This window comes from Trachypithecus francoisi, unplaced genomic scaffold, assembly GCF_009764315.1.
Source record: "Trachypithecus francoisi isolate TF-2019V2 unplaced genomic scaffold, Tfra_2.0 Lachesis_group17, whole genome shotgun sequence".
NCBI classification, from domain to species: Eukaryota; Metazoa; Chordata; class Mammalia; order Primates; family Cercopithecidae; genus Trachypithecus; species Trachypithecus francoisi.
This window is the reverse complement of record NW_022681462.1, coordinates 89,547,742-89,565,877: the sequence shown is the minus strand read 5'-3', so window position 1 is coordinate 89,565,877 and position 18,136 is coordinate 89,547,742. Positions and strand designations below refer to the sequence as shown.

Sequence of the window (18,136 nt, the reverse complement as noted above, 5' to 3'; positions counted from 1 at the left end):
CCACCGGCTACATTACAATTGATTTACTGCATGTGTCAAAGCACAGTTGATTGTAGGTTCCCAACAGGGATCAAGAAGGGAAGGGTAAATCAGGAAAGGCCTCATTAAGTAGGAGCCATTTGAGTAGTCTTGGGGTAAGATTTGATTGGCCAAAAAAGTATGACGGTACTTTCAGCCTTAGGGATCGAAATGCACAAAGCCATAATTCAAAATTGCATGGCACATTATAGGAAATGGCAAGTGCTTTTGTAATAAAGGAGCATAGGATGTTTGCAGAAAGGTTATTGAGATGAGCCTACAAAGAATAGTTGAATACAGATTGAAGAGGGCCTTGAGTGCCATAATAATGAGGTAGAGTCTTTTCAGCAGTGATGACTTAATAGGTTTTGAGTAAGACAGTGATGTGAGGAATGTGGGAATCAGAAGGGAACTTTATAAATTAGTGATTGTCCAAGATGAAATGAGAGACTAAATTGGGTGAGATAAATAAAGATTCTTAGATAATGCAGTTTTGAGCTTACTCTTGAAGAAAGATACAACTGAATTTAAGAGACAGTGGTGACTCGGGGGAGAGAAGTTTTCTACGGCAGGCATAGTGATTGTAGTTGTTATTTTGCAGTGTCTTCTCTGTTCCAATGCTCCTCACTCTTGCTATGGTCAATGTCTACTCTTAGGGCATGGAGTGGACACTCTGAGTGGAGTTTGCAGTTTTCACACATGACTCTTGGAAAGAGGTGGGAAATAAGATTGGCTGGAACTGGAATATGTTATTCTTTATGAGAAATAAAATGAACTCTGAAGCTCCAAGAAGGTGGATGGGAATGGAAAGACTGCTGGAGAAGGAATGAGCCCAGAGGATTCAATGGCACCAAGACTCTGGGGAGGCTGGAGCAAGGGAGCAGGTGAGAGCCAAGATGAGCAAAATTTGATACCTTCATGGGAGTAAATATAAAAATAAAGTGGGTTCTATGATAATGATTCTTCCTACTATGAGCCCTTCAGAGCAGGAACTCTGTCTCCACTATCACAGCCCTTGGCACCCAAGCAGAAGGGCCAATAATTATTAGTCCAGAAATGAAATAAAACCAGGAGAAATAACAAAATATTAGCTTTATCTTAAACATACAGACACCAAAATCATGGCAGAAGTTCAGTCTAAGTTGCTATGAAAGGAGGCTGTAGAATTATCACAAAAAAGTGCCACAGCAAAAACTCTTCCAGGATTCCAGTAGAAATCATCTCTGGAGCCATCTTACGAACCACTCAAGATAGCCCGTTACCATTCCTTACAGTCATCTCCGGCTTTTGAGCCCAACGTAGTGCCTGGTCTATGTCTTGACTGTGGTAACAGATACACAAATCTAAACAAGTGATAAAATTGCAAATAACTAAACACACACACACACACACACACACACACACACACACACACGCACATAAGTACAACTAAATCCAGGCGAGTTTGAATTAGACAAGTAGATCGTACCAATGTCAATATCCTGGTTGTGATGTTATGGTTTTGTAAGACATTGTCATTGGGGGAAACAGGGTAAAAAGTGCCTAGAATTTCTGTATTCTTTCTTTCTTTTTTTTTTTGAGACAGAGTTTCACTCTTGTCGCCCAGGCTGGAGTGCAATGGCACAATCTCAGCTCACCACCTCCCGGGTTCAAGTGATTCTCCTGCCTCCAGAATAGCTAGGATTACAGGCATGCATCACCACACCTGGCTAATTTTGTATTTTTAGTAGAGATGGGGTTTCTCCATGTCAGTCAGACTGGTCTTGAACTCTCGACTTCAGGTGATCAGCCTGCCTTGGCCTCCCAAAGTGTTAGGATTACAGGCGTGAGCCACCACACACAGCTTGTATTGTGTCTTTATTTTATTTTATTTATTATACTTTAAGTTCTGGGGTGTATGTGCAGAATGTGCAGTTTTGTTACATAGGTATACATGTGCCATGGTGGTTTGCTGCACCCATCAACCCATCACCTGCATTAGGTTTTTCCTAATGCTATCCCTCCCCTAGCTCCCCACACCCTGAAAGGCCTCAGTGTGTGATATTCCCCCCCCGTGTCCGTGTGTTCTTATTGTTCAACTCCCACTTATTAGTGAGAACATGCAGTCCTTGGTTTTCTGTTCTTGCATTAGTTTGCTGAGAATGATACTCTTCAGCTTCATCCATGTCCCTGAAAAGGACATGAACTCATCCTTTTTATGGCTGCATAGTATTCCATGGTGTATATGTGCCACATTTTCTTTATCCAGTCTATCATTGATGGATATTTGGGTTGGTTCCAAGTCTTTGCTATTGTGAATAGTGCCACAATAAACATATGTGTGTATGTGCCTTTATAGTAGCATGATTTATAATCCTTTGGGTATATACCCAGTAATGGGATTGCTGGATCAAATGGTATTTCTAGTTCTAGATCCTTAAGGAATCACCACACTGTCTTCCACAATGGTTGAACTACTTTACACTCCCATCAGCAGTGTAAAAGCATCCCTATTTCTCCACATTCTCTCCAGCATCTGTTATTTCCTGAATTTTTAATGATCATCATTCTAACTGGTGTGAGATGATACCTCATTGCAGTTTTGATTTGCATTTCTCCAATGACCAGTGATGATGAGTTTCTTTTCATATATTTGTTGGCTGCATAAATGTCTTCTTTTGAGAAATGTCTATTCATATCCTTTGCCCACCTTTGATGGCTTTTTTTTTTTTTTTTTTTTTTTTGTAAATTTGCTTAAGTTCTTTGTAGATTCTGGATATTAGCCCTTTGTCAGATGGATAGATTGCAAAAATTTTCTCCCATTGTGTAGGTTGTCTGTTCACTCTGATGATAGTTTCTTTTGCTGTGCAGAAGCTCTTCAGTTTAATTAGATCTCATTTGTCAGTTTTGGCTTTTGTTGTCATTGCTTTTGGTGTTTTAGACATGAAGTCTTTGTCCATGCATATGTCCTCAATGGCACTGCCTAGGTTTTCCTCTAGGATTTTTATGCTTTTAGGTCTTATGTTTAAGTCTTTAATCCATCTTGAATTAATTTTTGTATAAGGTGTAAGGAAGGGGTCCGGTTTCGGTTTTCTGCATATGGATAGCCAGTTTTCCCAACATCATTTATTGAATAGGGAATCCTTTCCCCAATGCTTGCTTTTGTCAGCTTTGTTAAAGATCAAATGGTTATAGATGTGTGGTATTATTTCGAGGCCTCTGTTCTGTTCCATTGGTCTACATCTCTGTTTTGGTACCAGTAACATGCTGTTTCGGTTACTGTAGCCTTGTAGTATAGTTTGAAGTCAGGTAGCATGATGCCTCCAGCTTTGTTCTTTTTGCTTAGGATTGTCTTGGCTATGTGGGCTCTTTTTTGGTTCCATATGAAGTTTAAAATAGTTTTTTCCAATTCTATGAAGAAAGTCATTGGTAGCTTGATGGGGATGGCATTGAATCTATACATTACCTTGGGCAGTATGGCCATTTTCATGATACTGATTCTGCCTATCCATGAGCATGAAATGTTCTTCCATTTGTTTGTGTCCTCTTTTATTTTGATGAGCAGTTGTGTGTAGTTCTCCTTGAAGAAGTCCTTCACATCCCTTGTAAGTTGGATTTCTAGGTATTTTATTCTCTTTATAGCAATTGTGAATGGGAGTTCACTCATGATTTGGCTGTTTGTTTGTTATTTGTGTATAGGAATGCTTGTGATTTTTGTACGTTGATTTTGTATCCTGAGACTTTGCTGAAGTTGCTTATCAGCTTAAGGAGATTTTGGGCTGAGACAGTGGGGTTTTCCAAATATACAATCATGTATCTGCAAGCAGAGACAATTTGACTTCCCTTTTCCTATATCAATACTCCTTATTTCTTTCTCTTGCCTAATTGGTCTGGCCAGAACTCCCAATAATATGCTGAATAGGAGTAGTGAGAGAGGGCATCCTTGTCTTGTGCTGGTTTTCAAAGGGAATGCCTACAGCTTTTGCCCATTCAGTATGATATTGGCTGTGGGTTTGTCATAAATAGCTCTTATTATTTTGAGATGTGTTCCATCAATACCTAGTTTATTGAGAGTTTTTAGTATGAAGGGCTGTTGAATTTTGTTGAAGGCCTTTTCTGCATCTATTGAGATAATCATGTGGTTTTTGTCATTGGTTCTGTTTATGTGATGGATTACATTTATTGATTTGTGTATGCTGAACCAGCCTTGCATCCCAGGGATGAAGCCGACTTGATCCTGGTGGATAAGCTTTTTGATATGCTGCTGGATTCTGTTTGCCAGTATTTTATTAAGGATTTTCACATCGATGTTCATGAGGGATATTGGCCTGAAACTTTCTTTTGTGGTTTTGTCTCTGCCAGGTTTTGCTATCAGGATGATGCTGCCTCATAAAATGAGTTAGGGAGGAGTCCCTCTTTTGCTGTTGTTTGGAATAGTTTCAGAAGTAATGGTACCAGCTCCTCTTTGTATCTCTGATAGCATTCAGCTGTGAATTTGTCTAGTCTTGGACATTTTTTTGGTTTGTAGGCTACTAATTACTGCCTCAATTTCAGAACCTTTTATTGGTCTATTCAGGGATTAGACTTCTCCTTGTTTAGACTTGGGAGGGTGTATGTGTCCAGGAATTTATCCATTTCTTCTAGATTTTCAAGATTTCTAGTTTATTTATGTAGAGGTGTTTATAGTATTCTCTGTTTATAGTTTGTATTTCTGTGGGATCAGTGGTGATATCCCCTTTATCATTTTTTTTATTGTGTCTATTTGATTCTTCACTCGTTTCTTCTTTATTAGTCTGGCTAGTGGTCTATATTTTCTTGATCTTTTCAAAAAACCAGCTCTTGGATTCACTGATTTTTTTTAAGGGTTTTTGTGTCTCTATCTCCTTCAATTCTGCTCTGATCTTAGTTATTTCTTGTCTTCTGCTAGCTTGTGAATTTGTTTGCTCTTGCTTTTCTAGTTATTTTAATTGTGATATTAGATCTTTCCTACTTTCTCTTGTGGGCATTTAATGCTATAAATTTCCCTCTACACACTGCTTCAAATGTGTCCCAGACATTCTGTTACATTGTGTCTTTGTTCTCATTGGTTTCAAAGAGCATCTTTATTCCTGCCTTCATTTCATTATTTATCCAGATTCATTCAGGAGCTCCTTATTCAGTTTCCATGTAGTTGTGCAGTTTTGAGTGAGTTTCTTAATTCTGAGTTCTAATTTGATTACACTGTGGTCTGAGAGACTGTTTGTTATGGTTTCCATTCTTTTGCATTTGCTGAGGAGTGTTTTACTTCCAATTATGTGGTCAATTTTAGAATAAGTGCGATGAGGTGCTGAGAAAAATGTATATTCTGTTGAGTTGGGGTGGAGAGCTCTGTAGATGTCTATTAGGTCTATTTGATTCAGAGCTGAGTTCAAGTCCTGAATATCCTTGTTAATTTCCTATCTCATTGATTTGTCTAATACTGACAGTAAGTGTTAAAGTCTCCCATTATTATTGTGTAGGAGTCTAAGTCTCTTTGTAGGTCTCTAATCACTTGCTTTATGAATCTGGGTGCTCCTGTATTGGGTGCATATATATTTAGGATAATTAGCTCTTCTTACTGTATTGATCCCTTTACCATTCCGTAATGCCCTTCTTTGTCTCTTTTGATCTTTGTTAAAGTCTGCTTTATCAGAGACCAGGATTGCAACTCCTGCTTTTGTTTTTTGTTTGTTCATTTGTTTGTTTTATTTGTTTTGTTTTGCTTTTTGCTTTCCACTTCCTTGGTAAATATTCCTCCATCCCCTTCTTTTGAGCCTACGTGTATCCTTGCATATGAGTTGGGCCTCCTAAATATAGCATGCCGATGGGTCTTGACTCTTTATCCAATTTGCCAGTCTGTGTCTTTTAATTGGGGCATTTAGCCCATTTAAATTTAATGTTAATATTGTTATGTCTGAATTTGATCCTATCATTATTATGCTAACTGGTTATTTTGTCTGTTAGTTATGCAGTTTCTTCATAGTGTTGATGGTCTTTACCGTTTGGTATGTTTTTGCAGTGGCTGGTACTGGTTGTTCCTTTCTATGTTTAATGCTTCCTTCAGGAGTTCTTGTAAGGCAGGCCTGGTGGTGACAAAAATCTCTCAGCATTTGCTTGTCTGTAAAGGATTTTATTTCTCCTTCACTTATGAAGCTTAGTTTGGCTGGATATGAAATTCTGGGTTGAAAATTATTTTCTTTAAGAATGCTGAATATTGGCCCCCACTCTCTTCTGGCTTGTAGGGTTTCTGCTGAGAGATCCACTGTTAGTCTGATAGGCTTCCCTTTGTGGGTAATCCGATGTTTCTCTCTGGCTGCCCTTAACATTTTTTCCTTCATTTCAACCTTGGTGAATCTGACAATTATGTGTCTTGGGGTTGCTCTTATCGAGGAGTATCTTTGTGGTGTTCTCTGTATTTCCTGAATTTGAATGTTGGCCTATCCTGCTAGGTTGGGGAAGTTTTCCTGGATAATATCCTGAAGAGTGTTTTCCAACCTGGTTCCATTCTCCCTGTCACCTTCAGGTACACCAGTCAAACAGAGATTTGGTCTTTTCACATAGCCCCGTATTTCTTGGAGTCTTTGTTCATTCCTTTTCATTCTTTTTTCTCTAATCTTGTCTTCTTGCTTTATTTCATAAAGTTTATCTTCAATCTCTGATATCATTTCTTCTGCCTGATCGATTTAGCTATCGATACTTATGAACGAAGTTCTTGTGCTGTGTTTTTCAGCTCCATCAGGTCATTTATGTTCTTCTCTAAACTGGTTACTCTAGTTAGCAATTTGTCTGACCTTTTTTCAGGGTTCTTAGCTTCCTTGCATTGGGTTAGAACATGCTGCTTTAACTCGGAGGAGTTTGTTATTACCCACTTTCTGAAGCCTACTTCTGTCAGTTCATTAAACTCATTCTCTGTCCAGTTTTGTTCCCTTGCTGGTGAGGAGTTGTGATCCTTTGGAGGAGAAGCTGGTTTTTGGAATTTTTGTTTCTCCCCATCTTCATGGATTTATCTACCTTTGGTCTTTGATGTTGGTGACCTTCATATGGGGTCTCTAACAGTCAGACCCCTCTGCTGCAAGTCTGCTGGAGTTTTCTGGAGGTCCACTCCAGACCCTGTTTGCCTGGGTGTCACAAGCGGAGGCTGCAGAACAACAAAGATTGCTGCCTATTCTTTTCTCTGAAAGCTTTGTCCCAGAGGGGCACCTGCCAGATGTCAGCCAGAGTTCTCCTGTATGAGGTGTCTGTCAGCCCCTACCGGGAGTTGTCTCCCAGTTAGGATACATAGGGGTCAGGGACCCACTTGAGGAGGCAGTCTGACCCTTAGCAGAGCTCAAACGCTGTGCTGGGAGATCCGCTACTCTCTTCAGAGCCGGCAGGCAGAAACATTTAAGTTGTTGAAACTGTACCCACAGCCGCCCTTTCCCCCAGGAGCTCTGTCCCAGGGAGATGAGGGTTTTATCTATAAGTCCCTTTCTGGGGATGCTGCCTTTTTTTCAGAGATGCCCTGCCCAGAGAGGCAGTCTGGCCACAGTGGCCTTGCTGAGCTGCAGTAGGCTCCACCCAGTTCAAACTTCTGGGTGTCTTTGTTTACACTGTGAAGGTAAAACCACCTATTCAAGCCTCAGCAATGGCAGACACCCCTCCCCACACTGAGCTGGAGTGTCCCGGGTCGAGCTCAGACTGTTGTGCTGGCTACGAAAATTTCAAGCCAGTGGATCTGAGTTTTCTGGGCTCTGTGGGGGTGGCACCTGCCAAACCAAACCACTTGGCTCCCTGGCTTCAGCCCCCTTTCCAGGGGAGTGAACTGTTCTGTCTCTCTGGCATTCCAGGCACCACTGGGGTATGAGAAAAAAAAAAAAATCTCCTGCAGCTAGTTTGGTGTCTGTCCAAACATCTGCCCAGCTTTGTGCTTGAAACCCAGGGCTCTGGTGGTGTAGACACCAGAGGGATCTCCTAGTCTGTGGGTTGCGAAGACTGTAGGAAAAGTGCAGTATCTGGACTGGAGTGCTCCATTCCTCAGGCACAGTCCCTCTTGGCTTCCCTTGGGTAGGGGAGAGAACTCCCAACCCCTTGTGCTTCCAAGGTGAGACAATGCCCCAGCCTGCTTCAGCTCAACCCTCCATGGGCTACACCCACTGTCCAACCAGTCCCAATGAAATGAACTGGTTACCTCAGTTGGAAATGCAGAAATCATCCACCTTCTGTGTCAGTCTTGCTGGGAGCTGCCGAGTGGAGGTGTTCCTATTCAGCCATCTTACCAGCAATCTGTATTATTTCTTAAATACTTACTTGCATGCAAATCTCAAATTATCTCCAAATAACTTTACTTTTTAAAAATGAGTCATTGAAAAATTTTTGAAAATCACCTTTCAAAAATTGGTTGAGATGAAGTAGCTACTTTGACAGACAAGTTCGGTGGTGCTGTCCTGAGAGTCTTTCATGGAAGTCTGCCTAAAGCCTTTCAAAAGTTTTCTAAGCACGCAGTTCCCTGCATCACATTCCTTTTGCTTGAGACAGCTAGAGTGGGTGTTTGTTTGTTTTGTTATCTGCAACTGAACCCTCATGCTGATGCCCTGTGACTTCATAGTTCCATCATGGCTTTCTATCCAAGTGGAATGTCCTCCGTTTAAAAGTCTAAAGCTGTCCAGAGATAGTTAGCTAAAGCACAGAATGGTCAGTGGATCTCTCTCAGCTAGGACCCTCACAGGTATTGTCTGAAAGTGAAAGAAAAAGCAGGAAGAAACAATGGGGTCTTGGTTATGGGACATTTTTAATTATTTTGCTGGTGCAGAGATTGGGGTATTGATGACAGTATAGATTAAAAGTCCCAAGGAAACTTTAGGAAAACCTGAGTAGTGTTTCAAATTTCTAATACATTTAAACTCTTTGGAGTTTTAATGGAGACTTGCTCTTAGGGAAAAACTTGGTGAGATTGCGTTGTGTTTCCCACAGGAAATTAAAAGCAGCTGAGAGATTTTTTTTACGCTCCTATCTATCCTCCTTCTCTCCATTTCTCAAAGGCTTAAGAAGTTTCCCTCACAGTTAATAGAACAACACAGAAGTGTCCCGGACCCAAGGTGAATGAATTAGCTAGGCCATGGTCAGGTGCCATTGCAGCAACTGGAGTTGGGCAACCGGGGGCTCATGTTTAGAGAGGGTGAAGCCACAGCCACAGAGCTCTAGGGTAGCGCCATCTTCTCAGTGGCCCTAGCCATCCTGTGCTTTGCCTCCTTATCCCTTTCTACCCACCCACCTTTCATCATCCTCAGAAGCCCATGTGTGTGAAAGGCAGCGGAGGAATGTGGGTGGGTTGACTTGTATAATTAAATCCATGTTGCATCGTGTTCTTTAGAATTAATAAGGAATTCTTCCCATTGAAACTCACCATGACATCTTCCCTCTGACTCAGATTTCTTTTTTGCTTTTCTCTTCTTTCCTTGGCTAAAAGCATTAGACATGGGGCTGTGGTTTAAATTAGCATCCTACATGTCTCTTCTCTCTGTCTTTGCTTAATTGAGCTTTTCTGTTCAGGGAAAAGTGTAGTTTGTTTATATTTCATTTTTCTTCAATTCCACTTACCTTGGTCCCTTTTCTTTCTTCTTTAAGAAAACTTAGGAAAAGAGAAAACAAGAGAGCTTTTCACCTTGCGTGTGACTGTAAGGTTGGAGAAAGTGCACTGCCGGCCAAACCTTGACAATCCAGGTGTTGTTCTTTGAGGTTCTTTGTTCCCTGGATCTTCATATTCTGAAACCAGGAAAACTGTGCTCTCACATACTTATCCGCTGAGGCCACGAGAGCTGTGAGACAGGGAGAAATAGTGAACAAATGGTCCTTCTAAATTCCTGGGTCATGTTGCAAAACACCTTTTTATTGGGGGTAATAATTTCACTTCATTTCCTTATAAAAGTGGATTTATGTGATGGATATGTGATATATATATTTTTTGCCACCGTTTTTGCAGGATAGTGGTTGTATCAGTTAGGATTAGATTCAACTGTGAATAACATAAACCCAAAATAACAGTGACTTAAACCCGATAAAAGTTTGTCTTTCTACTCATGTAGAAGAACAGCTGTAGCTGTCTTGGGCTAGTGTGGTGGCTCCACTCCATGAAGGCTTTCTCGGAGACCCAAAAGAAAGCAGCTCAGGGTGTCACCCTCAGCTTCATGGTCCATGTTGGCAGTTATTATGTCATCTTCAGAAGAATCTTACAAACTTTCTGGAAGAGTCCATCTCCCTCCTTTACAGGCTCCTGACTTTTGACCACGAGGAGGGTCTCAGTTTGGTTTCATTCATGAGATTCAGGGTCATGGCACATATTTGAGTCTGACCTGTGCTGCCAATCAGATATGCAAATCTGGGCAAATCACTAAACTTCTATGCGTCTGTATTTTCATTATATGGAAAATTGAAATTATAACGTATAACTCTTAGAGCAGTATAGTATAAGGATAAAAGACAATATGTAAAGAAAAATTGGTCTGCTGATTAGCATGAAAATGAATATCATTTTACAGTTTTTAAGTTTTGTATTGAGCATTTTTTTTTTTCTATTTTTAAAGAAAACCAATCCCATATTTAGAGACGGGAGATTTTTTTTTCCTGGTGAGAACATCCTCAAAAAAACGGGCTGTATGTTCCCTACAAGCCCTTCTCCCAAGTGAAAAGAAACATGATGTGCAGCGGGACAGCTTCATTGTTTGTTCCACCTCCAATGAGGCTTTCACTATAGATTTCATCTATGTGGGATATGGTGGATTTATGGTTAATATGCACTACCCTCTCCCTCCAGTGGAGTGTTTTTTAAACTGCAGATCAAGAGATCTATTAGATGATAATGAAGTCATTTTAGTGTATCATGACCAGTATGTTTGAATGAAAAAATAGAATGAAACAGAATACAATAGTATAGGTTAGAAAAAAATTAGGCCATATCACAAATAATCAATGTAAGTTTTTCATGAAACATGTTTCATGTATATGTGCATACACATGTATGTGTATTTTGGGTTATGAAGTAAAATGTGTTTCTTCAAATGGATCATGAGTTTTGAGACAGAATAATAAATTGGGAGGAATTACTCTACCTGACATAAAAACTGACTGTATAATCACAGTGTTTAACACAACGCATTCTTGGCAGAGAGATAGACACATTGATCAATGGAACAGAATAGAGAACCCAAAAATAGACCCACACATGTAAGCCCAACTGACTTTTAACAAAAGTGGGAAAGCAATTCAAATGAAGAAGAAATCAACTGGCCTTTTCAATTCAACTTGGCCTTGACAAAAAGGGGCCCAAATGAGTAGACCTCTCATTCGCATTTTAAGTAGCAGCAAGAAGACAAGAGATGCCTCCATGCATGTCAGAGGTCTTTTAAGCGAAACATCCAGGAGCAGCCACAGTCTTCAAGCTGAAGTCTTATTGACTGGAACTTAGTTTTGTGGTCATACCAACTGTAAGAAAACCTGAGAAATTCATCTTCCTTCTGAGTAGTCACATGCCTGGCTTGAATGTCTATTATTATATATCAGCAGAATAAGATAGATATTGGGGCATAGTTAACTACCTGTCAGTGTTACACTGTTGTTTAGATTTATCCAGAAATGTCGTGCAAGTGCAGCATTCCATCTCTCCAGAACACCCAAATAATCCTTCCACAGCACATATTTTATCTCCTGGTTAAAAACCTCAGATGCCTCCAATGCACATAGGGTAAAGACCAAACTCCTTTGTATGATATTTAGATTTTTGAACATTTAGCTCAAGCCATATTTCTAGCCATCACCTGCCCACTGCATTCTCCCAAATGCTAAGACTCTCTGCTACCTAAACGTTCCTGCTCAAGTTCTCCCCTCCCATGGAATGCATTCCAACTTCTGCCCCACTCCATATATCTGACCGATGACACCTCATCCATGCAGACCTGTATCAATCATCATCCTCTCTCTCTCTCTTTCCCTCTCTTTCCCCTGCCCTTCCTGACTCCTCAAGCCAGCAGAAGTACCTGTTTCCTTCTCTAGGCCTCATTAATTCAGACGTACACTGATGATGGCACCATCCAGTGTCTTTGTTGTTGTGATTTTTTTTGTTTTGCTGCAGACTAGAGGCTCCTCCAACACAAGACCTATCATCCCGAATTCTGTTGCCACAGATCTTGGAGTCCCTCCACACCCTTACAATTAATTGTTGAATTATTGAGAGGTTTCTCAGCATCAAAAAATTGATGGAAAGAAAACAGTATCTATCTATGACAGGTGTGCTCTGAATATGCAAAGCTGTTATTTCACGGGTTCAGTTGTGAAGAAATGATCTGTGATGAGAAGTGTTTGAAAAAGCTAAGGTGAAAGAATGATTTTTGACATCTGGATATCCCTATTTCATTGCCATGAGTGAGTCACACTCACAGTAGACTACAGCAAAGTCAATCTCCTTAGACCCCATGGCCACTTATTAGGAATATCTGCCTGCTTGAAGGAGGGAGATGTCTTTCGATTTTAGCATGCAAAGACACAGTACCAAGGACAACTTTAACAATATCATTTCTCTATTTATGTATTTGAAAAATCTTCTCTCTAAGGAAAAATATACATTCTATTATTGGAAACTCTACCTTCTTTTTTTGTATGAAATGGCAAGTGACATTCTTCAAGTATGGTCCCACCCTACCCCCCCCCCTTTTTTTCCAGACACAGTCTCACTCTGCCACCCAGGCTGGAGTGCAATGGTGCAATCTCGGCTCACTGCAAGCTCCGCCTCTCCCAGGTTCAGGTTCATGCCACTCTTCTGCCTCAGCCTCCTGAGTAGCTGGGACTATAGGCACCCACCACCATGTCCGGCTAATTTTTTGTATTTTTAGTAGAGATGGTGTTTCACCATGTTAGTCAGGATGGTCTTGATCTCCTGACCTTGTGATCTGCCTGCCTTGGCCTCCCAAAGTGCTGGGATTACAGGTGTGAGCCACCGCGCCCGGCCAGTCCCACCCTACTCTTAATTGGCCTTCCTGAGCTGCAGTTTCTTAAACTGTGAAATCTAGCTTCTCTACTGTGAATGATTTTGCTCACCAGATGTGTATCTCCTCCTGTATATTTCCCTGCCTTTCAATTAGATCAGGTTATATGATATTTTAACCAATGAACTGTGAACAGAAGTGTCGAGATAGGTATCATTCAGAGTGTCCCTGTCTTTCTATAAAGAACATGTGTTTCGGACGGCATAGTTACAAGGTGAAGGAGGATTTTATATATGCAGGAAATACATCTTTACTTTGTTAAGCACCTGAGATTGGGGAGTTTGTTGCAGTGTCTAGGATTAATAATCATACTAACATACTGACAGTGTGAAGTTCTTAGCAGGATGAAACAGGTTATTTACATACAAACATGAGCACAGTGCCTGAGAGAAACAGGCATCAGTCACTGTGAAGTAAGATTTTGTCATTAAAATGGATAAATAATTTTACAAAATCCAATAGTTACATTGAAAGAAAAATTGTCTGGAGAACAGAAAATCTTGGTTCTAGAGTTGTGCAATTTTAGACTTGGACTTAGAAGCTATTTAATCTAGTGTTTTCCAAACGAGTCTGGTTATAAACATCAGGTTCTTAAGCAGAAAATACAGATTTCTGGGCCCATCTCCACTTATAATGAATCAGAATCTCTAGGGAAGAAGTGTCGATTTGAATTGTTTTGTTTTCATATGGAAGGAAAGTGAGGCCCAGGAAATTGATGACTTTTCTAGGGCCACAGAACTGGTTATTGACATGTTGGAACTAGAACCCAGCTTCCACAGAGCTGCTTGCTTTCCTTCTGGGATCACATAATAATGTCCTAGTAGAGTGAGACCAGGACTGACCCTTTGTCCCTCTATCTCTGATAAATCATGTCAAGACCTGCAAATGATTTTACCCCTTAACAATGAAAAGAAGATGTAATTTTAAAATTACCTTGGATGTACAGTAAAAGCAGCATTCCCATAATCAATCATCCAAAATCACGGGGTTATTTGGAGCTATTTGAAGGAAAGTAAATTGAAAACATGTTGTTAAACAATGCACCAAAGAGTTATCAAATCATAAACATCTAGATTACTTTAACATGTTGATTATTCCTTACAAAGCAACTCTGGCCATGAAGAGACCTGGAAAATTCAATGAATCCCTTTCTAAGTTGTTAGCTGTACTGAGTTGAATCATTTGGCTATGTGGGAACATATGTTAAAGTAAAAAAAAAAAACTATATATTACAAATATATTCTTTTTGGAGCTATTATTCACACTTTTCACTAAGCAGAAGACACAGAGGCCTGCTATTAGGACATGTCTCTGAGGATACAGAAATAGTTTGGGGAGTACAGTGGTATAATATTGAACACATTAAAACCTATCTGGAGCTTTGGAAATCAAATATACAGACATTCCATAATGACTCTTGGGTTTTAGCATAATTCCTGAACCTGAAAATTCATAACTAAATAATGGCAGGACATTTATGACATAAATGCCTTAAACCATTTATTTATTATTATATGTGGATTTTGAGTTATGTTTAAGAAAATTGAAAGCCTACCCTTCCTTTATTTTTTCCATTTTGGGAGAGTGATATACCAATTACCTTTGAAAGATTTTGTTTTTCTCCCTGGAAGAGAGCTAAACCAGGACTGAAGTTTACGTCAAGGCGTCCATTTGGTTATCAAATCTGTGATCATGCGCTCTTGTTAAACTAAACCAAATTAAATTAATATTTGCTGAAAAATAAATGATGTAATTCGTGAAGAACTCTGTTTTACTCCCAGGATGGTGGCCTGTTTCTTCAAAGTAGCCTGTGAGAAAACAAAGTCTGAAACAGTTCTTTAAGCTGAAAAGAGGAAATTGTTCTGAGTGTGGCAGGTGTCTAGAAGGATCACTACCCTTGAGTGATCTTTGATCTCGGGGTCATCGTCATAAGACTAAATTAATATGCAATTTTCCTGAAACCAAATTCAATGACTGAACTCTAAAATTAATCTGGATATTATTTCTTCTTGGAGTTCTAAAACAAGGCCAGGGAAGATTAGAAGCCACTCCTCTGACTGAGACGCATCCTCTGACTTTTCTTGGAATAGATTCCTTATGTGGACACAATGTGATTTGAATTGCATCTGGTTACTGTTTTTAGAAAATTTTGTTGAAATTCAAACTGAGCCTGTGTACTGTGAGCTGATTTATCAGTGCCTGCCCATGTGAGAACCAGAAAGGAACTAGGAGGTGTAACTATGGGGAGGCCGCTCTGGGGTCTTTCATCCAGGTTACCTATTAAAGAGGCAGGTCCCCAGGCCAGAAGGAGCAAATGCAGTACACTCCCAGAGGGAAAAGCCTTCTCCTGAGGCTCTGAGAAATGCTAGAGAAGAAACAACAGCAGCATAGTGGAACGAAGACAGAATTTGAAATCAAACACAGCTAAATCTTAAGCCTAACTCCACCATGTATGAGATATATGACTTTTTAAATAAGTTTTGTAACCTCTCTGAGCCTCAGTTTTCCTACTGGAAAAATAGGAGTAATATTGCCTGCTTTGTTGCGATATAAGAATTAACAGGGGACTTTATGTATCTGACATCTGGTAGGTCCTCAAAAATTGAAAAAAAAAAGCACATCTGCAATCACCTTATCAGCAATTAACATATATTGAATATTTATTATGGGTCAAGCACTGTACTCCTTTACCTCCTGTTGATATCTACCTGGACACCTAGCATTAGTGGATACTCAAAAATAGGTCATAAACTGACAAAATGATGGATGAGTCTCCTTTTCCTATTGACTTTCTCTGGCCGTGAAAGGACAAACAGGCAAGACCAGAGGGGAGACGTCCACGTGTTCTGCTGTGGATCCCTCAGTGCACACAAAGATGTGTGTTTCCGGAGGAACGATCCCCTCATCACTTCAGTTGCCTGCTCTTGGGTAGATTGCAATGCCCTGCTACTGGGGTAGTAGCCCTCGTTTCGTGTACTGTGATCTTGCTTCTTCTGAATTCGGAGGGTAAAAACTGAAACACCATCTAAACATGTCAAGTTCTATTTTGCTTCAAGAGCTCCTGAGGGCTGGGCAGAGGTTTTGCAGTTTCACCACAGGCATTTACAAGGGCCGCACACTTTGGCAGAACTAAGTCTCCAGATAGCCTAACCTCTCCAGACCTAGAATGCAGCTGAATCTTAGGGGTCGTGAAAGGGGGAGTTTCTGGGGGGTCCTGAAAAAGACTAAGTCAACCTTGGTTCATCATCATACTATGCTCAAATCACCACCCCCACCCCTGCCCCTGGCCCCATAGTCAGGGCTTGCTTGGTTTCTGGTTTCAAAATGAAATTTTCACACGGCCCAAATCTCAACCCACCCTAATTTAAAGAAACAGGCACTTGGCATGTGATACAGATAGATCAGCAGTTGCTCATATACAGCTGTGCACATCTGGCACACAGGTATGTGATTTTGCATGAAGATAAATTGTGTGGGGACCAAACGCACAGTTGTTAAACTAAAAATGAATCGCTTCTTGGAAGCAATCTTCCTGCACAGCAGGGACTCTGTGTGAGCTTGATCCTTTTCATTAGGCCTTTCTCAGAAAGCACAGCCTTCTCCAGAAGGCCTAGGATGGAGGAGGGGGCATGCCTACACCTGCAGTTGGCTCTTTGTTGCTCCCCTCAAACAATACTTGGACGTAACCTCTGACTGCCATGATTGGACAGCCTTCCCAAGGGAGTTACTCAGAGCCCAGGAGAAAGGAAGAGGCCAGGTCCTTCGCTATACTGCTTCACTTTCCATAAATAATGTTGCATTCAGGAGCCTATTCTTCAGGGAGCGCTCTTTTGTATACCATTGCTGAAGGATCCAGGTGTATCACCAAACTTGATGGACCAAGAAGTCTTCCTCCCTTGAGGGCCTCTTGGAGTCAGTGGTGTCTATCCCTGTGTGCACATCTTGCCTGTAACTCACATACTGGTAACTCATGGGAGCACCGCATGCTCAAATGCTGTTCAGATCAGCTGGCTCCACTTGAAGGTGCTTTGCTGGCACTTTGGGGGAAACAGAAATAATGAATCCTGATCTAGGCAATCTCCTGGATTCCATGAAGCACCATGCTGAATCAATGGGATCAATGACTAAGGCTGATATCGAATGTTCCATTCCAGGCTTAGTTTCACAATTTCAATAATAGGAAGTTGCTAGGTGTTACTAGGGGTTTGCACAAATGAATCAGTGACTTTGAAGGAGATTTTTCCCATCTTTCTTTTAGTGTGGTAATAATGTAAGGAAGGGTCTAGCAAATTTACTTTTTTTCTTATTTATCTCCCTATCCCACTCTGCCCTTAATTCTTTCCTCCTTATCTGTTTATTTCTCAAAACAAACAACAAATCCAATAGGTGAAGGGAAAATTGCAATGGCTTCAGAGGGAAATATAAACTACACCTTATCCCACTTGAGTTAGAGTAATAGATTAACTATAATATGTCTTCTGCAGTATTGCATATGCTGTGTCTTTTGTCTGTTTATGTTTTTTACCCTTTCCTGATTGGTAAACCCTAGATTATTCCTTATAGCTCAACTCAGTCCTCACCTCTTTTATGACTCCTTCTCACATGGGAGATGATTTTATTCTCTATGCTACTATTATACTGCATGCATGCCTGTCTGCTAGCAGCACACCACTTTGTGATTGCCTGTTTCCATGTCTGCTTTCCCACCACAGTGTAGGCCTCTCCACAGCAGGGATTATCTATTTCTTTCTATTTCCAACACTGAGCCCTATTTTAATAAATATATACCTGGCAAATGAATACCAATGCTATTCTTTCTTTTCCTGAATAATTTTGTTAGAACACCAGGTATTCCTCCTTTGTGAACTCCATGATAACCCAGGTTGAGAATATAAAGGGTCCTCCATAAAGCTTCTCTGGACCTGACCCAGACAGCAAACAAAAAATAGCCCTATTCCGAGGTAGCCTGTAACTGCCAGAATTACCTGGGATCTGCCTCAGGGGGTCCTGGCAAGGGATAAAATAAGAGGAAACATGTGAATAAAAACAGGACTGATTATCTTTGTTCTTAAGGAAAAGAAAATGCAAGTATTTTCAGGCCTCAATGC

The 18,136-nt window shown here is 40.5% G+C and overlaps 1 long non-coding RNA gene across 1 annotated transcript in view; it reads right to left on the bottom strand.

Annotated features, from left to right (window-relative positions):
- LOC117063029 overlaps window positions 1-14,272 on the bottom strand; it is a 46,965-nt gene extending 32,693 nt beyond the window's left edge. Inside the window, exons 1-2 of the long non-coding RNA XR_004428680.1 lie at window positions 13,962-14,272; window positions 9,656-9,809 (exon numbers count right to left, since the gene is read on the bottom strand). This is a non-coding gene — a long non-coding RNA (uncharacterized LOC117063029). The remainder of the gene's footprint in view (window positions 1-9,655; window positions 9,810-13,961) is intronic.
- Window positions 14,273-18,136: the final 3,864 nt, after the last annotated feature.